We start from the raw sequence: 17,542 nt of genomic DNA, 5'->3' as shown, positions 1-17,542 counted from the left end.
AGCATTGTCCGGGAGCGATCATTAAGAGCGGATCGGCCGAACAGCTTTAATGGCTCCTTCGAATCTTGAAACCCCCTTTGTCGTTTCACTTTCGTTCCTTAATGGCGCGTTATTATTCAAGCGAGGAGTACCTTCGTCAAAACTTTTGCTATGCTTGGAATAACGATTGAAACGTTGTACACGCGTATTTGCGATTTCTAGAATTGATTCACCGGAAACTCCGTAGAAAAGGGTTTATCGATTACGATGGCCTTGAACGATATCGTCAAGGTCGATGTCACCGGCCGATCGGTTTTAGATTTCGAGACGCAGGCAGAAATTTTTCGAATTTTCCGTGATTTTAATTTAGCATTAGTTGTAGGTTAGGCCAGGGTTATAAATTGGTTAGGTCTCTATTATTTGTTTCATCTGCTTTATAGATTGTTTACCCTGATCTGACTCAGACTCAAGTACTACAAATTTGACGAAGTTTTAGGATACATTTATATTGTATACATACAGGGTGCCCCATAAGTATGTTAAGGGGTGAATTCCTGAGGTCATTTGAAGAAACTTTTTCCTTCACAAAAATTTTCTCCGAGGCATCGTTAACGAGTTATTAACGAAAAACGCTGACCAATGAGAGCCGAGCTCGGCTGGCGCGAGACGGCGAGGTGTGCTCGCCTCTCATTGGTCACTGTTTTTCGTTGATAACTCGTAAACCAAGCCTTGGAGAAAAATTTTGTAAAGGAAAAAGTTTCTTCAAATGACCTCAGGAATCATTCTTTTCCGGGTTTTAACATAATTATGACACGCCCTGTATACCTTATTAAAATTAATAAAATAGAAGACACGTTTTCATACGACTTACGTTTCTTAAAATTTAGTTTCGACAAATTTCTATTCTGCATACAAATCTGCAGTTTAATCACAAGTATTAAATAGTCCCGAGTTAGGTCAAGATTACGTCTGGTTTAAGTAAGAGTAAGTTTTGTTTAAGTCAGCATTGTTTGTTCCAGTGAGTACGCCCGTTGCACTGTTTACCCACAACGAACAGAAACTAGAAACCTGTAAATTACGAACATTGTAACCGCAGGTTAGGCATAATGTCCGCGGGTTAATACAGTAGCGCGTCACTTTTCTCATAGTTTTCTGTTGACCCAACAGAGTTTCGTAGTAACAAAGCATAACCGAAGCAGGCCGAACCGATCGATTAACCGTCTTTACACACCTACGGCCGGCGATTAACAATTCCCACGGAGCATGATTAATACAGGTTGTGTGGCTTGCACGAAAGCCGTGCAAAGAAACAATCGATCGATCGCTACCAAAGTTTCGCGAAAAAATTTCGAAGAAAAATCGTTCGAGGAAAAATTCATCGAATAAAAATTGTTTGAAGGAATACTGTTCGAATAAAAATCCTTCGAACGAATATCGTATGAAGAAAGCTTTTCGAAGAAAATCGTCGGTGTCCCCGACATCGGTTGGCAGCTAATTGGAGGGAAATGTTCGGAGGTCCGTGAGATTTCATTCGGACTTGACGACGCGAAGCGGCACGGTCTCGAGCAGCGTTCCCGTCTCTCGTGACACGTTCATTTACCGGCCGGGCCTGTCTGCAACGGTGCACACCGCGAGTCCCGCGATACAAAGCTGTCGAGAGATCGTGTTCTGAAGTGGCTAACAAACGGTGAAGCACAACGATCGGTCATATCCCTTGAGACCTTTATCCATAGAACACGATGCACACGTTGCATTATTAAATGCACAGCCGGTGTGTATCTCCATTCACAGTTGCCGGGCACGTTTCGCCTCGTTTCTTGCGGCGGCTTTGACGTGATTCCGTGGTGCAGTCGCGCTTTCACTAAATTCTTCGCGAGCTCTCTATAAGCGCCTGTCATTGGGTTTTCTATACGCGAATACGCCGGCGACAAGTGAACCGCGAAATCGAAGTAAATGAGAGACGGTATCGGGGATTGCAAATACACAGACTTTTTCAATTCGTTTTTAATAATCTATTAGATAATTCAGTATTTTCAGTAAACATCGGTTTACCGTTGATTTATCAATATTTCGTATTTTCAAGTCGTTGTAAATATTAAAAGCAAAATATAGTAAATAATAATATTAAGACGCAACAAAACGTAACAAGTGGTCAACTTTATCATCGGTATATGAATTTGAAGATCTGCAGCCTAATACAGTGTTGTCATTTTCTAAGATGTTACGGTGTTGCCATTTTCTGAGATTTTGTTACATTGCCGTTTGCTGAGATTTTATTACAGGGTTGTCATTTTCTGTAATTTTGTTACGCTGTTGTCGTTCTCTGAGATGTCACAGTCTTGCCATTTTCTGAGATTCTGTTACGGTGTTGCCATTTGCTGAGATTTTATTACAGGGTTGCCATTTTCTGTGATTTGTTTTCGGTATTGCCGTTTTCTTAGATGTTGTTACACTGTTGCCATTTTCTGAGATTCTGTTACAATGTTGCCATTTGCTGAGATTTTATTACAGGGTTGCCATTTTCTGAAATTCTGTTACAGTGTTGCCATTTGCTGAGATTTTATTACAGGGTTGCCGTTTTCTGAGATTCTGTTACAGTGTTGCCATTTTCCAACGTAACCCCCTTTTACGTCAGAAAATTGGGAACGTCATTCTCTGGTCAATGGTTCGCGCACTGTTCATCAATTGAATAAAAAAAGGAACCGGCAGCGTTTGATAAAAATGATCGGAGTAGTGCAATGCTTTCGAGGGATCGTTCTACAAACAAAAATACAATAGCGCCAAGGTCACTGGTCAAGACCGCTCTTCAACCATTCCGGAGCACCTCGAGAGCGAAAACACGTGACTTATGTTATTACGTTTCGCAAACAACGGCGCGCTCTTCAGCGAGGCGCGGGGACCTCGCGATGCTTATTTTTGAAACACCGCCACTGAAACTGCGAGTTTCTGTAAACACTCGCAGCCGGCCGGATAAATATTTCGTCGTTGACGAAACGTTCACACGCACCTCGACGCAACGCGATCGCCGAGTTTCGGTGGACGGACGATTTAAATTCGAAAAGCAAAAATTTTCTGAGATTCTGTTACAGTGTTGCCATTTGTTGAGACTTCATTACAGTGTTGCCATTTTTTGAGATTCTACTACAGAGTTGCCATTTGCTGAGATTTTATCACAGGGTTGCCATTTTCAGTGATTTTATTACAGGGTTGCCGTTCTCTGAGATTCTGTTATAGTGTTGCCATTTTCCAACGTACCCCCTTTTACGTCAGAAAATTAGGAACGTCATTCTGCGGTCGATAGTTCACCCATTGTTCGGACGCGAACGTAAAAATTCGTGAAATACAAAACAAGCGCGGCAACGCTGTAAACGGCCTGAAATCAACCTGAACAACACTCGAAGAGAGAGCCGATCGAAGTGCTGCCGGGGTATAAACGATGAAACCGATGGTCCATGAAAACGGCCGCGGACGCCATGGAAATTCGCGTAGAGTGTATCGCAACATTACCGGCGCATAAATTCGTCGCTATCTTAATGGATGCGGCGCGCGATGCGTTCAGAGTGCGCGTCCGCGGCGGGTCGGACCCCAATAGGAAAAGTTGCACGGGTATAAATGTAGCGCGCGAGCCTCTTGATCCCAACGCTACTTATCCGGGATAGCAAGCAACCTCACTAAATCTCCCCTAACCGCACGTCGCGTTCCTTCTTCCTCGTTCCGGGGACCCCCATCTTCGCGTATTTCTTCGCCCCGCTTGTTATCCGTCCCTTATCTCCTTCACAATGGCCCTTGCTCTTTTCGGGTCCGCGTGCCGGTCCTCGAAAATGAAACCGAAAACAAAACTATTCCCGTTCCAACGTGGAACATGGAACGTGAAATGTTGAACTGATCGAAGAAAAAAAAGGATAGGGTAGCGGAGCCGGTTAGGGTGGAGTGGAGTCAATTACTGTGTCTTTCGTTTATTCTCAAGCACAACTAACTTTATAATTATCGTGTTAGATATATCAAATCATTTTTGTCTAAATTCGATTGTTAGAATAGCACGTAATTCACAAAATACCACGAAAATGATTTTCCACTCTTAATTATTTCTTTATTTAATTAATTCTTTTAATTGTTTCAATTTTAAAACTGCTAAGGTTGCGTCCACTAGCGAAAATTCCTGAAGGCTGCTAACGAGGCACAATAATTGACTCCTCCACCGGACATTTTCTTAACTAGATTGATAGACGTCGATAGAGCAGAAACTGATCTTATACCAATTTCTATGTAAAACGATTCTCGAGGTCATTTGAAGTAACTTTCTCCTTTACAAAAATTTTCTCCGAGGCATCGTTAACGAGTTATTGACGAAAAACAGTGGACCAATGAGAGATCGCGTACGGCTGACGCCCCGCCCTGACGACCACCGCCGGTGCGTCAGACGGCCGGCGCGACGCGGCATTGGCCGTAAGGGCGACGCGCCGATCGCACTTGCTCTCCAATTGGTCCGCGTTTTTCGTTAATAACTCGTTAACGGTGACTCGGAGAAAATTTTTGTAAAGGAAAAAATTACTTCAAATGATCTCAGGAATCCCTCATTTCCCGCATGTGCCACAATTTTGAAACACCCTGAATAAGTTAGAATTACAAAATCATGTTACTGGTCAATCGCAGAAATGTTTACCTACGAATTCAACAAAAAAAAATAACAACAATAACCGTTCCAGAATCCCGTTAACAATCGAGTCTATCAATTTCCGTACTATTTCCTAGTTTCGTTCGGCGCACGCACACCGATACGGCGCATTATTCACGTGGCGGCGTAGCCCGGTGACCGCGAGTGCAACTCCCGATAAGGGATGGCTCATTTATTTTTATGCGCTGATTTATTCGAATGATTCGGAAGCCGCGCGCAACCGGCAAGCAACGTAGTATCGCATGAATCAGCCGGCGGTGTCAAAGACAAACGTTCCGCGCCGCTTGTCCCGTTCTCGGGGCAACTACGGAGGCCCTGTTTGACAAATGTTCCTCAAGTTAGCGGGCGCTCGGGAACGCGCGGAGTTAATTGATTCGTAGCCGGTTGGCAGAATTCGGAGGACTCGAAGCGCGCCGTGGGACGCGCGTCTGCTCGAACGGAATCTTCGCTCGAGGAGACAGGCTCCCGGACGAGTGCCACACTTCCGTCCCGATGGGATTATTATCGCGCCTTAATTCACCGATTTCTTAAACGTCTACGACACTGGAGATCCTCTTGATAGCTTAATTGGCCGAGCACCGCTTAAGTTCCGCAGCTGAGTTTCCGCAATAGCTCTACCATGAAGTTACCTCGCCGACCGAAATTATCTGCGCCCTTGCGACTGCGGTGACAAACTGGATCAAGGACTTGCCGGCTTTCTTATCACCTCCGGGCAACATTCTTCAGATTTCTTTTCGAACAGCAAATTCTGTATTTTTATTAGAATCGCTTAGGTTGTTTTTATTATCGCGAAACACGTTGGCTTTGTTTAGGTTATGTCTGTGCTTGGAATAGGATACGCCTGTGTTTAGCGTAAGTCGTGTCTGAATGAAATCTGCGTTAAATTTGAGTTAAATTTGAATGAAATATAGTTTGGACAATTTTGGTAATAATAACTATAATAATGATTTTTTGCATTAGGTCTGAGTAATACTAATGGCTAGACTGCGGATCTTTATGCTAAATAAAAATTGTCTGCATCAATTGCAGGACATAGGGAGTTCAAATTAATGCATAGACGTTCTCAATTTATTTTAATCTCCGTATTGTTTTAAATTTTACCTATTAAGTTTTACCATTTTTCGTCATAAATGCATAAAACTCTCAATCTACTAATGAGTAATAATAATCCCCAAAGAGCTAACCTAGATCTCATGCGGCCGCAATCAAGACGTAACCTAACCTAAAACCAATCTTAGCTCCCCTTAACGTAAGATCGACCGAAGTATCTTGCATTAATTACGACGAGAAGACCCCAAATAAAAATATCTCGCTTCGGAAATTTTATTTCGTTAGAATCATTTAACACTTTTCAATTCCTTCAATATTCCTACTGTGTCAGATTTGCATATTTTTATCAAATGACCAAACATGGTACAAGGTTCAAATGTTTACAAATGCGTACAACGTTTCCCGGCGTTTCATGCTGTTCCGCATTGTTTCCCTAACGAAGTGGCTTATCTTGAGAAGTTTCTCTAATTTTCGTAAAATGAGAAAGAGCGTTACATTTGCACTGCTTACTTAGCGAAACCCTTGGTCGGAGTTCGCGAAAGAAAGTAAAAGACGTATCCCAACAGAGGCTGGTTTCAATAAACTTTCAAATTGCAGCGATGGTGCACGATCCAGCATGGAAGAAGGAGCATCAAACTATCCGGAAGGTGCACGACCGAATAATTTTCAAGAGTTCCTCGGCCGTGTGAACGGCGAGCCTTTAAAACCCATCGGACAGCGTTATGAATTCGACGGCTGAACTTTGACCGAAGCAGCCGCCGATGCATGACGTCTGCACCGCCTGTCACAATGGACTGAGTCGGCCCTTTCAAACGGTTTGATCAACCGGAAGTACCACTTGCGTATCGGATTAACGGTTTTCCACGTGCCTTCGCTGGGACCGGCGTGCATTGAAGAAACCGATCGCGATGAAACGAGAACTCGTTCTATGAAAACCACCGGTTGCAGTTCGGTAGAAAAAAACCGATAGATAAATGCTCTTTTGACGGATCCGTCGACGATGAAAGATTCGAGGTAAAGGGGGCGACTTTTGTCCTAGTCCTGAGACCGTTAAGTGACTCATCGGTACGGATATTTAGCAAGACTGCCTTACATGCGGATCGGCGACGGATCAGGTGGCAACAGAGCCATCTGTTGACAAGCGAAGAAAGCAGTCGCCACAATGAAAACTAATTGCAGCACCTAATATTAGAATTACCGAATCTTCAACAGGACTAATACGCATTGTTTTGTAACAACGGAAAGATTGGATTTACTTAAACTTCGTGCGATTTCTACGAGAATATATGCTCGAATAGAGAAGCTTATCAACAAATTTCTTATAGAAATATCTGTATGGTAGCAACTGTAAAATGAAAAACCGGAAACCAGTTATTTTGATTGGTTTGACAGTTCTTGCGATGAACAAAGGAGAGACGTCGTCCGTATGTTCGCATATTCATAAGAAAATTAATCAATTTAGTATTTTAGGAACTTCCGCCTCTTACACGTTTAATTTTAACAGGTAAATAATTGATTGGATTGAAAAAATATGACATGTCCTATACGATAAATACAAAGTTAATTATGCTTGTCTGCTGTAAAGTAACCGGCTTTGCTACCCTAGTTCCGAAAAAAACCTGACTATCGTGAACACACCTCGAACCCCCCTCCTTTCTTCGCCGAAGCATTCAAGTAATCGGTCTCTTCCCGTTTGATTTATAATCTCCAAGAGTTTTTGTATCACCTCAGTCTCTCTCTCTCTCTCTCTCTCTCTCTCTCTCTCTCTCTCTCTATCTATCTCCTGAGAACGAAAACAACCTGCTCAGAAATTCAATTCGAGGCTCATGAATGATTCTGCCGCTCGCACAGATCAATTCCACGACGCACCGATGATTTTTGCCTTTGGCGTTAGACAACCTTCGCTGTCACTCCAGAGAACCGGGCGTCGAGTTACAAGCCACACAGCGCCCGTTTCAGGGGACTCCTGCTGATAAAAATAAGGCTGTCGCGGGCGGCCTTCGCCCGGCAAGCGATGTCCCAGGAATCCTCCCGCTATCGTCCGAAGACAGCGCTGCATGCTCGTCGCAAAACTGCGTCCTCGGCCGCAAGGCACATGCATGCATAGCTCCTGTTCAGGATGCTAAATGAAGCTTATGATACGACCGTTACTCCGCCGAGCGAGTGGTTATCCTCGAAAATGCCAAGCCGCATACTCTGTTTCATCGTCGTCTTCGGTCCACCTCGGTTCATAGGACACCGCCACTTTTTTTCCAAATTCCAACCGCTATCGGCGAGGACGTATTTTCATCTGCCGCAGCCACGAGATGCACCGCTGGGACACGGAAGATCACGGGGGCATGAGAAAACTTCGCAATCTTTCGTCGGTGAAATCTTCGCGATCCTTTTTGCGGGCAAAATCTTCGAAACCTTTTGCGGACGAATTCTTTGCAATTTTGTTGTAACTTTTTGTATTTTGTTTGCAAACAGGAATTCTTTGCACACGATAGAAATATTGTGCAGCAAATTGCAAGGGAGCTCGTCAGAACTTGAGATTTCTCTCCCGCTTCCGTTGGAACTTGCGAATTTCTTCTACGTGACTAGGTTAGGAGCGCAGTGACGTAAGCGATACTTCCGAAAATTTTGAATTCTCTCTTGAACTGTAATCCGTACATGGAAAAATGTTAAGAAGGAAAATGTTAACAATAAATTTGGCCAGTGAACAATAGACACGTCGGTACACGATAACACTCGCTGTTTCTCACAATCTGGAAAATGTGACTCACGCCACGATGACTCTAACCTATTCACATGACAGTACAGCGTAGTATACCATAGCGTAGTATACTGTGCTGACTACGTTATTCAGTAAACAGTTGTAGCGATCAATTGAACGGTTATACTAATAACTAATAATATATATATATATAATAATATATAGCATAGTATAATACTATATAATATAATAATAATAGTATAATAGTAATAGTATAACAGTAATAGTATAATAATAATAGTATAATAGTAATAGTATAATACTAATAATATGATAGCAATAGTATAACAGTATATAATAACTAATAATGTACTATACTAATAACTAACACAATTTGGAACACGATCGACCTTTTTTCACCGACTACGAAACGCCAGAGATATTAAAACAGCGTCGAGAGCTCCGTGCATAAAAAAGTTGCCCGGAGTTGGAGGTTACAGCTGGCACTGCTCGGGCTTCTACACATATTCGGTACGTGTTCAACAACTGTAATTTTCAGAGCACTTGACATCTCGTAATAACAAGACAATCTAAGATGGGAGTGGTGTGAATCTCATAATGTCTCAAACTCAAGAAAGCCGACAGCCGACCGTCTCTGCACACGTGCATATCGACTCGCTTGCGCACTACACACACATACGCGCGCGCACGCACAGAGAAAGAGAGAGAGAGAGAGAGAGAGAGAGAGAGAGAGAGAGAGAGAGAGAGGAAGAGAGTTTGTGTGAAACCTACAGCTTTGTCCTCGATCAATCCTTGTACTCTAACCGCTGGAAGTAGAACTTTCTCAGGAAGCTTTCAATCATTCTCCAGCATTGTACAATATTTTTTTAACGACTTGTATCGTTCAAAGCGTTACAAAGTTTTTCGCTGTTCTATATTTGATGAAGGAGCAAGGCCATTTTGCACGGCAATACGCCGCGGTTACTAAGTTAAATTCTTTTATTGATTTTGCTGTTTCCTGTGTTTGCTTATTGTTTTCGTCGAGCATGACTAAGTCGTTAATTATTCTGGTAGACTGAAGAAATTGAATCATTTCTGATTTGTATAAAACTCGTGACTTTTTTACTCAGTTACTTAGAACTTGGGGGGGGGGGGGTATTGCACAATTTGTCAGCACTTGAGGGATTTTTACCAATTTGTTAGGACTTCCGAACTTTTCTTCAAATTGTCAGAACCTGTGGGGATGCTCCAATTTGTCAGAACCTGTGGGGTTCCTCCAATTTGTCAGAACTTGAGGAGTTCTACCAAATTGTCAGAAATTGTGGGGTTCCTCCAATTTGTCAGAACTTGAGGGGTTCCACCAAATTGTCAGAAACTGTGGGGTTCCTCCAATTTGTCAGAACTTGAGGGGTTCCTCCAATTTGTTAGAAAATGCGTGGTTTTCCCAATTTATCAGAACTTGTGGGGGTTTTCCAATTTGTCAGAAGTTGTGTGATTTTCCCAATTTGTCAGAATCTGTGGGGTTTCCCCAATTTATCTACAGTTGGGAATTATTTCCCAATTTATCAGAACTTGTGGGATTTCTTCAGTTTGTCAGAAGTTGTGTGATTTTCCTAATTTGTCAGAATCTGTTGGGTTTCCCTAATTTATCTACAGTTGGGAATTATTTCCCAATTTATCAGAACTTGTGGGATTTCTTCAGTTTGTCAGAAATTCGGCGATTTTCCCAATTTGTCAGAACTCGTGTGGTTTTCCTAATTTATCAGAACTTGTAGGGTTTCCCCAATTTGTCAGAACTTGTGAGGTTTCCCCAATTTGTCAGAACTTGTGAAATTTCCAAAATTTAACAGAACTTGTGGGATTTCCACAATTTAGCAGAATTTGTGGTTTTTCTCCAATTTATCAGAACTTGTGATATCACCGTCAAATTATCAAATTTTGTGGGCTATTCCCACATTCACCAGAACTTGTGGGTCTCCCCCAATTTCTCAGAACTTGCGATCTTCCTCTCACTCTTGTTATACCACATCATTTCATCCTCGCTTGCATCACAACTCGTGACTTCTCCCTGGATTTTATCACAAGTTGCGACCTTTCCGCACTGTTATAACCTGTGCGTTTTCCGCACTTCTCTCCTAAATCGTGACCTTCCTTTTCCGTTACAACTAGCGACACTTTATCTCGCGTTTGTCACAACCTGTTACATAACCTTGTCGCTTTCGCCGAAACTCCTGATTTCTCCCTCCCCGCTTACAGTTCAACAGCCGTCGGTACAACGATCAACCGAAAACCTGCAACGCTGTCTACGAGTCGTCTTAAATCGATGTATCCATCGCGAACAATATGGACTGATCGCACGGCACACAACGTATTCCATAAATCCCGGAGCGCTTCAGCCAGCAAATTAATTAAACAACCACTCCATCATGCGACCGGTTCAGTTGCCCAGATTACACGATCCGGGTAGCCGAGGTTCATTCACATCCAAACAGCCCCGGCGGCACCTGTACTTCCTAAGGATGAACGATCCCGTTCATCGCCCCGGGTTAGAAGCATCTCGGCACCCAACAGGGCGATAGCTTTTCCCAAGGCATTTCACGGGCGTTCGATCAAAACGCTTTTCGCCAGGATTTCCGAGCCTCCGCATAAAACTTCAGCACCCAGAGTCGGCATAGAGGAGCGGAGATACGTACCAAGACGGTTTGTTTGCCAGGTCGGGTGCGTCGATCACGTCGACGAGTGCCGATGACTGCGCTGAAAAACTGGCTGCCGTCGGAAGGTGCAATGGGCTTTGTTGAGGGGGGGAGGGGGCAGGCTCCGCACTGTGGTTCAGGATCGGACATAACCTTATTTTCGCAATATTGGAAATGCGTGTTATTTATTGATTTTAAACAAACGAATGAACAACTAATACTGTTCTAAATATTTTTGCTATTACTTCGACGGTAAATTACGGTATTTTTGATGTCAAACTGATATTTTTATATTCACTCTCGAAGCCAAATTAACGAAAAATTTTAAATAGTTTCTCTGACCCATGGTATTTCCATATTACATAACCCAGTGCATTTTGAACATACGAAATTGAAATTTTGCGACTCTGTGCAACAGCTTTGACAGTTCTTTAAATATAAACGAATTCGATTAATTAAAATTATTTTGAAACGCGACCTAACAGTTTTTAATATTCTTAATGACGTCTCGGAGTCACCACTCGATTGCAAAGGGTTAACATGTAATGGTATGAAAAGAAGAAATTAAAAAGAAAATAGGAACAAATGTAAAAAAAGTAATAAAAGAATATACGCTACATTGTAATCGCGGTGAACACGCGGACATAAAAATAAAAGGCTGGAAAACGAAGAAAAGCTGGTATTTTAAATAAAAAAGAAAAGCAATAAAGACCTGATATCTTCATGCAACCTGATCCACTGTGCTCCGCCGCGATGGCAAACTTTGTGGTACGAGTAGCACTCCATTCCCATCGCTAGCCAGCAGCGAGCACCATAATCTGTGCGCGAGGGGGTCGCGGGCGAGAGGGTCGGAAAGGGGTGCGAAGAACCGAGGAGGAGAGAAAGTAGAGACGCCGGAACGAAGGGCCGTCAGCCTTGGCTGCTGCGAGGTCCGTATCGATTTACCTTGTGCCGAGTTCTCCGCCGTTTCCACGTTACTTTATCACTCCCCTTCTCTCTCTCTCTCTCTCTCTTACTCTCTTTCTCCACTTTGTCTCCGTTACTCTTCTCTCTGTCTCTATTTCTCTCTGTATCTATCGCTGTCTCTGTCTCTCTCTTCTCTCTCTCTCTGCTTGTCTCTCTTTCTCTCTCTCTCTCTCTCTCTCTCTCTCGCTGATTTCACTCTCTTGCTCTCTTTCTTGCACTCTCTTGCACTCTCTCTCGCTCTCTCTCGCTATCTCTCACACGCTCTCCCTCTCTCTCTCTCTCTTTCGCGCTCTCTCACTGTCTTGCTATCTCTTGCTCTCTCTCTTTCGCGCTCTCTCACTGTCTTGCTCTCTCTCTTTCGCGCTCTCTCACTGTCTTGCTCTCTCTTTCGCGCTCTCTCTCTCTCGCTCTCTTTCTCGAGCTGTCTCTCTCCCTCGAGTTTTCTCTCTCTCGAGCTCTCTCTTTCTGCTCTCCCTCTTTTTCGCGCTCTCTCTCTCTCTCTCTTGCTCTCTCTTTCGCACGCTCTCTCGCTCTCTCTCTCTCTTGCTCTCTTTCGCGCTCTCTCTGCTCTCCCTCCCTCTCTCTCTGCTCTCCCTCCCTCTCTCTCTCTCTGCTCTCCCTCTCTCTCTCTCTCTCTCTGTCTCTCTCTGCTCACTCTCTCTCTCTCTCTCTCTCTCTCTCTCTTTCTCGGTTTCCCCGTGCTTTGTCCCACCATACTACTCGACGAGTTAAAAGCCAGAGGCCGACTGCTGATTTTCTTTCTCCCTTTCTGTTTGTGTTCCGCTACTTGTTCTCGGCCCGCGTCCTCCCCGGCAGAAGATCCGTTGACGAGCCAGCTGGTCTAGAGTGGCATTTGCAATAACATGTCACCTGGTATTCGGCAAATGGCGATAACGTCGCCACTCGATTTCTTGAGATCCAATGGAATCGTTGGTTTTTATTGAAAGCTAGCGTTACGGACATTTCTCTGACGCTTTCTTCGTCCAAGGATCTAACCTCCAACGAGGTATAAAGGAGAAATACGTTGCGGGGGATGACATTTGGAACGAATTTTTCCTTTGCACGAAATGTTCATCTGCTTTGGTTTCTGAGATGTTCGCTAAAAACCGTGGATCTAAAGCAGACCTATCGCAAACCTTGTTCTGGTATTGGAGAAAAATTGTTGGAACTGATGTACTAAACCTAAATATGCTACGCAGCTGACGCTAAGAGACGATTAATAAAATGTTTCATGATAATATAATAAACTTAAAATAATAAATACATATAGTTGAATAATTGAAACTGATAGTTCGAGGTTATGTGAACTAATAAATTTTGTAAAATAATTAAAAGAAAGATTGAAATTGAAATATCTATAGTAGATCCTAAGAATGATAGTAATAGACGTCTCGTTAATACAGGGTGTTCCATAATTATGTTAACACACATAAAGGGGTGATTCCTGAGGTAATTTCAAGCAACTTTTTCCTTAGCAAAAATGTTCTACGAGGCTTGGTTTACGAGTTATTAGCGAAAAATAGTGACCAATGAGAGGCGAGCTCGCATAGCGCTAGGCGGCCGAGCCAATCAGCGCGACTGGGCTCCGTGCGCTGGTTGACTCGGCCGCCCCACGCCAGCCGAATTCGCCTCTCATTGGTCAGCGTTTTTCGTCAATAACTCGTTAACGGTGCGTCGGAGAAAGTTCTTGTAAAGGAAAAAGTTGCTTCGAATGACCTCAGGAATCGCCCTTTTCGTAAAACGAGTTTAAAATTCGTCTTTAGCGCCGACTGGCAGAATTGATCGTGCAACGGAAATCCGAGAAATGTCGCGTGTCCTAATATCAACCCCTCGTTTTGTTGGCGCATTAACAACCGCGAAGCCCGTCACGACTTAACGAAGCAAGAGTTAATAGAGCCGCTGGAGCCCGCGCGAAGTTAATAAGACACTCGAGCCTCGGATCTGGCAACATTAGCTCGTCAATTACGCGTACAAAGTGCGCCGATGATTCCCGTTCTTCCAAATCATACTCCATACAACGGCGAACGACAAGAACCATTAAGACCGTCGGTATATAAGCGAGGACCTGCCGCGATTCTTGTTGAAGGAGGCAATTTGGGGCTCCCCTACTCGCAACGTAAACACTCGGCCCAGGCCCGTAGTCATCTTCCGGCGGGGAGCAAATTTCAGGGCTGGTCTCCTTCGAGCCTAATTTAAATCTGCTAATACCGTGCCGTTTCTACGAAAATTTTCGGCTCGAACGGCGACGCTTTACACCGCCGGCGAAAGGGTCCCTGCTGTTTTAACCCAGTTGTCCGAGGAATCGTCGTACGCGTGGCTTATTTTTCCAACGACCGGATCCGAGGCGGACGCAATAATTGTTCAGCACAGTCCAAACACTCCGTGTACCTAATATGTGGATTACGAGCGAGATGATCGTCCGGCGTGTTTATCGGATCAACAATATTGTTACAGCAAAGGACCTGGCCGATTAACTTGGTCAAAATTGTGCTTAGGGGTTTTTCAATGACTATAGTACCGTCCGACAGCTGACTGAGAAACACTCGTCTGTGCTAAATTTCACAAAATATCAACAATAAATAATTTTGTTTTCGAGAAATCTGCAATTCTCCGATTTTTTCTTTTTTTTTGGTTTTTCATTTTTGGTAACCGCAGCTTGCAGTCGAAAAATCTGAAAAAATTCTATAATAGGCGCCTTGATGTCCAAAATAGGCTAGATTTTTTTTTAAATTTTACGAAGCCATCGAGAGGGTGCAACTATACTCGCAAGGACAAGTTACAGGATAAATTAGATCGCGCGCTTCCCCGCCCGTTTCACCCCCTCGATGGCTTCGTAAAATTTTGAAAAAAATCTAGCCTATTTGGGACATCGAGCCGCCTATTATAGAATTTTTTTCAGATTTTTCGGCTGCAAGCTGCAGTTACCAAAAATGAAAAAGCAGAAAAAGAAACAAAAATCGGAGAACTGCAGACTTCTTGAAAACAAAAATACGTTAAATTTTCACACTAATTCCCTGATAGGGTGCTATCGCGAGCAGTGTGCTCAATTTTTCTCGGATTTTTTGTCGAGCTGCGCCGTGGTTAAAGAAAAATGAAAACCGAACGCGTCGACGTTTTTGCTGCGAGGAAGAAAGTTACGCTCGTCGAGTTTATTTATTACGATTTTGTTCCACATTCTTCACATAGAATGACGTTGAAAAAAAAACAAAAATTAGAATCACAAGAGGACTTCACTGAAACGCTGCAGGCGCCACGACTGAACGCAGGAATCTGCTCTATCGACCCGCTGGGGCAGTCGCGTTTGGCAACAATATTGCTTTGTTATATTTTTTAAAAATGTTACGCGTTTAGTTGACTATCCACGCTGAAACAATTTATGCTAAATAAAAAATTTCCGAAGTGCTTTTGCGGGAACAAAAAATCAAATAAACAAAAATTGTTTCTTTCAATCATATTAATAAACTGAAAATGGTGTAACTGTATTATCAAATTCTTTTTATGTCTTCACAGTTTTATATTTCAGTTACACATTTCTGTCATAGCTGCATAAAATGAGCAGACAAAATTTAAAACAACGTCATAAGATTAGAAGACAGAAAATTATTAAAAAATTAAAAAAAGAAAAATAAACTTGTGTTCGATTTCTTTGTCTTACAATCGATGAAGATAATTTGTATTTTCCTTGAAGATCCGCAGTCTACTTACGAGTCTAAGAGAATCGTCTCGCTCTTATCAAAGCGTCCGCAGAAGCAACATTTTTATTTTACAATTCCTTCAGACTTTCGCGCAGCGGACACGAAAGTCGACGCTTAGACTTGCATGAAGGACGTGGTGTCATAATTGCCCCGGTTTTTATCTGCACAATTATACAGCGGTGATAAAAACGAGACTGATGCACCCGACATTAACGACGAAGTCTGATAAAATATGACACTGATGAGAATTTATTGATGCGACCTTGAACAAAATCATATATTACGTATCATAACATTTTCCCATGCCATCGATGACAAGTGACATATCAGCCTGGCGAAGTGTGCGTCATTTTCTATGCGAGAATTGTAGCTAGACCGTATCGTGCAAGTGTAATAAAAATAAGTAGATTAAATACAAAACGGGGAAACATTTTATAAAGTCAATTGGTTTGAGCTTCTCTTTAGGGTATTCTATTTGTTTGAGTTTTCGGTGTACATTCCAACAGATTTTGTCGAGAAAAGTGCAAAGCTCGCAGTCCTGAATCTAGGAATGTAATTAAAATAAGTCCTCAATTCACTTGTTGAAAAGTTATGCGCATCCAAAGTTGACGAATCTCCAGCGTTTTTGACAGGTTTGCGCGCCCAGTCCATAGACGTCCAATGAGCGGCGCCGCTAGATGGCAGCATGCGCAACGCGAGGCGGCCGAGCAAATGGGCGGGACTTCGTCCGCTGATTGGCTCGACCGCCTCGCGCCAGTCGAGTTCGCCTCTCATTGGTCAGCGTTTTTCGTTAATAACTCGTTAACGATGTCTCGGAGAAAGTTTTTGTAAAGAAAAAAGTTGCTTCAAATGACCTCAGTGATCGCACCTTTTCGGTTGTTAACAATAATTATGGAAAATTGAAAAAGTTATTGTGTTTTAAATTTTTCTTTCGCATAAAAATCGCCAGTCTAAGTGACGAGTGAACAAGAGTAATTTTGCAAACAGCCTGCGTTATCGCGGTGCACAGATTACTGCATCAATTGGGAAGCCGGTGGCACAGAACCGTGTAATTCCGAAAGTTCGAACAGCACTGCGCAATGGTCCCCGACTGGAGGTTCCACGAACGTGTAGCGCCGCTAGTAAATTAGCGTCGTCGTTCGATACGCTAATTTATATTCCGGAAGCATCCCCGCAACCGGAGCTGCAGCGGCACCCGGGTTTATCTTGCTCAGTTATTTCCCTTCGGCGTGCCCTGCGTGCACGAGCGCGTGTGCTCCGCTGTTATCGACGCTTCGAATTAAGTCCGAACGAGTATCGCTCGACCGCGGTCATTTAAATGCGTCTGGTCCAGATGTGGGAACCGAGAATAATGCCGCGTCACTCCGTACACATAATTTTGTCAGAAATGCATAAAATCCGCAGTCTCCTTTTTTATAAGTGCTATTTCCGTTCTACAATTATTTAAATATTATTCATAATTAATCCTAATTTTTATTTAATATATACAAAAATTCCTTTCCATTTTTATATTATTTAGTGCGCGTTTTCTGTAAGTTATTAGTAAGTTATTATAAAGTTATTATCATATATATATACTATAAATTTTTACTCATAAACACAACAAATTTTACAATATAAAAATTTAATTCATTTCCCGTAGATTCAAGATTCGTTATTTCTATTATTATAACTAAAGTCTATATTTCTATATTTAAAATCGAATTTTTAGTAATTAAAAAAAGTTTTGAAATACCGGTTTCTTATAGATATTATGAAACAACTAAATTTATATTTGTACGTACAACAT

General features: G+C 42.7%; 1 protein-coding gene and 1 long non-coding RNA gene across 10 annotated transcripts in view; both read right to left on the bottom strand.

Moving 5' to 3' along the window:
* inaE (inactivation no afterpotential E) overlaps positions 1-17,542 on the bottom strand; it is a 146,322-nt gene that overhangs the window by 59,161 nt on the left and 69,619 nt on the right. The window contains exon 1 of one of the 9 annotated variants that reach the window (XM_076526325.1): positions 7,574-8,324. The exons of the other annotated variants lie outside the window; for them this stretch is intronic. The gene's annotated coding sequence lies outside the window, so the exon portion shown is untranslated. Of the gene's footprint in view, positions 1-7,573; positions 8,325-17,542 lie in introns of those variants that run through there. 9 annotated transcript variants of the gene reach the window in all.
* Positions 1,969-7,567, bottom strand: LOC143260545 (uncharacterized). The gene is made up of 2 exons (XR_013034823.1): positions 7,343-7,567; positions 1,969-3,818 (listed from the first exon to the last, which is right to left on the bottom strand). It is a non-coding gene; the product is annotated as an uncharacterized LOC143260545 (long non-coding RNA).

Source organism: Megalopta genalis, chromosome 14 (assembly GCF_051020955.1).
Source record: "Megalopta genalis isolate 19385.01 chromosome 14, iyMegGena1_principal, whole genome shotgun sequence".
Classification (NCBI taxonomy): Eukaryota; Metazoa; Arthropoda; class Insecta; order Hymenoptera; family Halictidae; genus Megalopta; species Megalopta genalis.
This window is presented reverse-complemented; position numbering and strand designations above follow the sequence as displayed.